General features: G+C 35.2%; 1 pseudogene across 1 annotated transcript; it reads left to right on the plus strand.

Moving 5' to 3' along the window:
• Positions 1-726: 726 nt before the first annotated feature.
• LOC306660262 (HMG box-containing protein 1-like) lies at positions 727-5613 on the plus strand (annotated as a pseudogene). Its single transcript has 2 exons — positions 727-826; positions 4274-5613. The product of its transcript is annotated as an HMG box-containing protein 1-like (transcript).
• Positions 5614-7003: the final 1390 nt, after the last annotated feature.

Raw genomic sequence — 7003 nt, forward strand, 5'->3', positions numbered from 1 at the left:
TTCCAGAGAGAAATGAAACACTCCTAAAGTTTTCCTGAGATTTCCCGGAGGAAGAGTTAATATAGCCTTCTAAATCAAGCAACTAAAATTCTGTTTGTAAGTTCTTGCTTCTAGGGTAGCCCAATTAAACTGACCCATTTGCAATAACTTTTCTGAAAAATTTTTAATCTGTTCTAATTAGTTATACATGACAGTAGAATGCATTTATATATTTTGATAAATCATACATAAATGGAGTGTAATTTCTCATTTTTCTGATGGTACATATTGTAACATTCACAATACACACTCAACATGCAAAGCAAAGATACGACTCCTTCTTTTTAACAAAAATTATCTATAGAGCCTAGATTTCCCTCTTTTCTTCAAATATGCATGAAAGTAAAAATTCCACCCTACGTCTTCACTTGATAAAACCCACATGTCCTAGAATGCTAACTGAAATGCTTCACTTTTTTTTTTTCTCAAACTTTGGGATGTTGCTATGGTTTAGATATTAGATGTCCCCCAAAAACTCATGTGTAAGACAATGCAAGAACATTCAGAGGTGAAATGATTGAATTATAAGAGTCTTAACCAAATTAGTGGATCATTCACCTAATGGGAATTAACTGAGTGGTAAATGAGGGCAGGTAGGGTGTGGCTAGAGGAGGTGAACATTGGGGGCGAGCATCTGAGTTATATATTTTGTATCTGGTGAGTGGATTCTCTCTACTTCTTGGAGCCATGCTCCTAGCTGCTTTCCTCATTCATACTCTTCCACTGTGGCCCCAAGGAATGGAGCCAGCCATCTATGCACTGAGATTTCGCAAATCACGGACCCCAGGTAAACTTTTCCCCTCTAATATTGTTCTTGTCAGGTCTTTAGTCACAGCAGTGAAAAATGTGACTAAAACAGATGAACATATTACATTTAGTACTTTTAGAAGAAATGAGGACAAGCATGACACTCCTGGGCAGCAGTTGGGAGTTATATTGGTTTTCTAGGATTGTATTAACAAAGTACCCAAAACCATGTATGTGGATCAAAATAATAGAAATGTTTTATCTCAAATGTCTTGAGGTCAGAAAACTTAAGCTATCTGCAAGGTTACACTCTCTCCAGAGGCACTAAGGAGAAATTACTCCATGTTTCTCTCCCACCTCAGTCATTTCTGACCTCAGGTATCATTCCAATATTGAGGTCTCAAGATGACTTTTTCAGATCATCTTACCTCAATGCATGTCTATTTGTGTTCCTATTTCCTCTTTTGATAAAGATATCAATCATATTTGATTAGAAATCACTCTTATGACGTCATTTTAAACTCTAAGCATACCAATCATATTTGATTAGGGATAACGCTCATGACCTCATTTTAAGCTTAACTCTATAAAGCCTGTATTTCCAAATAAGACCACAGTTAGAGAATCCAGAGGCTAGGACTTCAACCTAAATTTTTGTTGAGTCACAATTCAACTCTTAATAATAATCCCGAATGATTAGCCCATGAGGATTCTAGGGATGAATTAAGAGAAATAACATAGGAACATAATTTGAAGGCAACTCCTGATAAACAAAGAACTTAGATATGATCTAACTCAAAAAAACTGGGATATACTTAGGACAGGAGTGATATGATCAGATGTAGTTTTAAGAAAATTTATCTATTCATTTATATCCTTGTTTTGCTTTCTCCAGACTTAAAGTCCAAGAGGATTTGAAGGATTACATGCTATCCCTTGTTGCCCAGGGAAGGTAGAAGAAGCTTGAGGGAGCTATATTTAACTAAGACCATGCTTGATGGAAGGTTTCCCCCAAAGTAAGAATAGAGTGATTTCAAAAGAGAAATCAGATACTAAGCAAAAACAAAATCAAAACACAATGAAACAAGAAACAAACAAAAATCCAAGAGTAAAGGTATTAATACAAACTGATTATTAGAATAGAGTTTATATTAAACATAATAAAATTCAATCCATTCTACAACAATGTGTCAATGTAATGGGATCTGCATGCTTTAGTCACTTACACAAAATATATGCAAAACTTATCAGCTTTTAAGTCAACCACTGTTTTATTATATCTTGTGATTTGGGGCAGGGCTCTGCTCTTGATAACATCAGCTAAGTTAGTTTGTATTTAGCTGGTATTAGGCTGATCTGCTGCAACCAAAAGGGTGTATTACATTCTGTTCACTTAAAGGGAATGACTGGAAGGTCAGAATCATTGGGACTGTCAACTAGAGTATACCGTGGTGTCTACTGCACAGTGGTCTCAGAATGGTTTCAATTCTTATGTGATGGATCAGAGCTATCAGAGAGAAGTTTTAAGAAGCCAGGTTGTAAGCCTTTTTATTATGTGTACTCAGCTTAGAATGTAAAATTCTACCAGTTAAACACATTACTAAGGCTACCCTAGACGTGAGGGGAGAGGAGTTGGTTTTCATTTCTCAATGGGAAGCATAGCAAAGACTTTGAAGTTGTCTTTAATTTATGAAAGTTAAATATGAGGACAACTGTTACTAAAAATTCTACAGGAAACTGTTATAAAGTTTCTAACTTTATTTAACATATTATCAAGCAGGCAAACATTGAAAATCTAATGAAGTACTTAGCAATAGCTATATTTTATAGTGTTATACAGAGATGCTATCTAACTAAAACTAAATCTGTGTTTGGGAAAACATTACTCACAGTTCAAAATTTTGGCAATTTTAAATTAATGTTCATCCATTCAGCATTTTGTGAATGCTGGCATGCAAAGTTCAAAAGATTAGCAAAAAATATCTGACTCAAGGGAATTACAGGAATGACAAAGATGAACACATATGTACAAATATTGGAAACAATTATTTTTTTTTTGTTTGATCAGGTGAGACTTTGAAAGATTGTTCTTCTATTTTAAGAATTGTTACTTGACCTACTCTTTCAAAACTTTCCTATCTTGTAGAATAAATTTGAGCTTCATTTCATGATGTTGGGATTTGATTTGGGTTATTTAATTTAGCCATATATACTAATGAAGTAAAATTTAGGCATTCACTTTAGCCAGAGTTCCAATATAGTATTTTTTTAACTTTAAAATTCTATTTACGCTCCTCCATTGAGGATAAACTAGTTGCAATTCAGGTTATACATTTAATCCATGTTAGACCATATATTGAGCTGTATTAAACCTATAAACTATTATAAATTCAGGACACCTACAAGATTAGAATTTGAACTAGTTGATAGTAAAGCATCTGAATATATACTATACAGAAATGCTTAATGGTATCATAAGGAAAGCTATAAATGCCATAATAAAAAGAAACTAGTTTCAGGTCTCACTTTGCCTGGAGAAGAGAACAAATACATCCTTCTCTGTTATTACCTTTAACAGACTATAGGTCATTGTGTACAGTCTCATAAAGGATTTAGATCTGAAAACAATAGAAATCATTTTCCTCATCATGATTAATTTGGAGAAAATAAAAGTTGCTTTCATATTTTTGATACACACACATACACACACACACACACACACACACACACACAATCAAATATCTGTATTTTATTGAATAGAATGCAGTGGATTGCTCTTTCTAGGCATCTTTCCTTTGGTTCCAGGGTCACAGGTTGGAAGGGTTTGGGAGAGGCACCAAAGCATGATAGAGTCACAAAGACAGCAGACACACTTTGATTTGATAATGAGACTCTTTTCAAATGAACCAATTTTAAATATTGAGTAGAACCAATTTATAAGGTCCTTTCCTGCAGTAGACATATTTGATGAAAATCAGAACAGTGGAACCAAGGCAGCAGATGCAGAAGCAGGGGTGAAAATCATAATGGAGAAAAACATGAGTATTCAGAGCAAGTTTGAGGAAGGCTCTGGATTTGGGGATGGGAGACACAGACAAACATGCACAGATGTCTCATTCCACAGTTCTGATTCCATCATTCTCAACAGGTTCCTAAGTTTCTGAGTCACATCTGAGTTCAGGAACCTGTGCCATATTAGGTGGGTCCAACCAATTAGAATAAAGATTCTAGAACCCAGAGTAAGAAACCAGTTTAGTGATCATGAGATAGAAAAGTATAGACAGTGGAGAGTTGGGAAGGGGCAGTAAAGGTCAACAAGAGGACAAGCAGGACAGCCATTTCAGCATGAACTGACATGTTATGAGACAGTTCCTGTTTCTCAGAAAGGGCATAAGTCTGCATCATTCAGAAAGCAATAGCATAATCCATAATTCATAATCTGGTCATGCCCACTGTGGGACAATTGAAATATCAAAAACCAATCAAGAGGAGTTTTTCAATTTCTCCTTACTTGCCATATTGGAAAATACTTACCATGAAAATGAGGTGGATTGGCTAACAGAATTAGCAAATATTTCCCTGAGTTCAGTGCAGTGCTCATTCTACAAAGATCATCCCCCCTACACATCCTAGCTAAAAGCAAAAGTTTACATTCCTATGCATGCCCTCCACCAGAGTCCTCTTCTTCAAAGAGTGAGCCAACTTTCCATCACCACCACTGGAAGGAGGAAACACCAATAAGACATGAAAGGGCAAATAGAGGGTCAGAATCTGGCATTTTCTGCATGTTCTTCCTCTCAGATGATGATGATTTGGGATGGTTAAATTTCTGACCTTCAATTGTTTGGCACTGTTTTTTGAAAGGCACAAGACTGCTTTCATAAAGGAAGCAATAAGGAATGGCAAGATGTTGAAGATTTTCCTAGAGTGTAAGGTTGTTATAATGAGAAGGAATTTCAAATGGGCACTCAAAAGGGTTAAGGTTCTCACGGTCTAAAGTTGTTATCATGTGAAGGAAGTGTACCTTTTGGTAAGTCTGTATACTGAAGTTGAGTTTTAATCCTGGTACAGTAGAAGATGTCTTACTTGCCATAAACTGTAAGCTGAACCACTCTTTCTAGGTTAAAAATAAAGATTGGTGGTAATTTTATCCAAGCTTGACTGTGGTATAGCATGGTATTCCATGTTGTGAAATTCATATTGGTGATGTATGTCTATCTGCTGGACACATTGATGCCATTAATTTTGATGATTCAGTTCTTTTTGATACATTTAAAATATATGACTTCACACCTATGTATTCTTCTGCAGTTAATGTGTTAAGTACCATGGCTCAACAGTGTCATGCATCTTTGTCTTGTGGAGGGCCTGGTAGTCAAAACTTTGCAGGATCTGGATTCAGTAAAGACAGTGGCTCACTTGGATCATCACAGCTCTCTTCCAATTCTTTGTATGCTAAAGCTGTCAAAACACACAGCTCAGAGCCTGTGAGTACCACCTCTAATGAGTGCAAGAGACCAATAAATGCCTTCATGCTTTTTGCAAAAAAATACAGAGTTCAATATACTCAGATTTATCCAGGGAAAGATAACAGAGAGTCATATGTGTGATCCTTGGTGACAGATGGAAGAAAATGAAGAATGAAGAGAGAAGGACGTATACATTAGAAGCAAAGGCTTTGGCTGAAGAACAAGAATGTTTAAATACTGACTATTGGAAAAGGAAAAGAACCAATTCAGGCTCACAACATTAAACCAGAATGCTTATGTTCTTAAATCTATAGTTACATAAATATTGACTCTTGATGAAAAGTTAAGAAGATTCAGTTCCCACCGTTTGTTCTGAATTCATGTGACTACAAGATATTGATAGCATTGGGTCTTGAAATAATTTAATAATATGAGTGTAAATTTTCCCCACATGCTCACAAGCATTTATTGTTACTTGTGTTCTTTTTTAATTTTTTTACTTGTTCTTATTATTTGTACATGACAGTAGAATGCATTTATAACTTTAGATAGATCATACATAAATGGAGTATAAGCTCTCATTTTTCTGATTATACATAGTGCAGGATCACATCAGTTTTACAGTCATACAGGTACATAAAGTAATAATGTCTGTTTCACTCTACTGTCATTCCTTCTCCCATGCCCCTTCCCCTCCCTTCACTCCCCTCTACCTAATATAAAGTATCTCTATTCTTGATAATTGCCATTCTGGCTGGAGTGAAATGAAATCTTAGAGTAGTTTTTACTTGCATTTCTTTAATTACTAGAGATGTTGAACTTTTTTTATTTTGTTTATCAAATGTATTTCTTCTTCCATGAAGTATCTGTTCAGTTGATTAGCCCATTTATTCATTGGATTATTATTTTTTTGGTGTGTGTTAGATTTTTTGAGTTCTTCATATATTCTGGAGATTAATGCTCTATTTGATTGCATGTGATAAAGATTTTCTCCCATTCTGTAGGCAAATGGGTTCAACCACTATGGAAAGCAGAATGGTGATTACTCATAATACTCAGAACAGAATCACCATTTGACTCAGCTATCCCACTCCTTCATTTATACCAAGGACTTAAAATTAGCATACTACAGTGAGGCAGTCACAACAATGCTTACAGAAGCTCAATTCACAATAACCAAACCATGGAACCAACCTAGAAGCCCTTCAGCAGATGAATGGATAAAGAAAATGTGTATATACACAAGGGAATATAACTCAGTCTTAAAGAAGAATTAGATTATGGTGTTTTCAGGTAAGTGGATGGAGTTGGAGAATATGATGTTAAGTGAAATGAGTCAATCCTTAAAAAGCAAAGGCTGAATGTTTTCTCTGATTTGTGAACGTTAATTCACAATAAGGGGGAGGAGGGCTAGGGAAAAAGAGAGGTACCTTGGATTAGGCAGAGGGGAATGAAGGGAGGGGATGGGGCATGAGGGGAGGAAGGATAGTAAAATGAATTGAACATTATTAGCCTATGTGTGTGTGTGTGTGTGTGTGTATATATATATATATATATCACATATATATAATCATATATATATGATTACATGACCGGTGTGAGACTCCACCATGTACAACCAGAAATATGAGAAGTTATACTTTATTTATGTATGATGTTTCAAAATGCATTCTGTTATGTATAACTAATTAGAACAAATAGAAAATAATATGAGTGAGAATTTGCTTTCTACATTAGAGCATTAAGTA

This window comes from Sciurus vulgaris, assembly GCF_902686455.1.
Source record: "Sciurus vulgaris genome assembly, chromosome: 4".
NCBI lineage: Eukaryota > Metazoa > Chordata > Mammalia > Rodentia > Sciuridae > Sciurus > Sciurus vulgaris.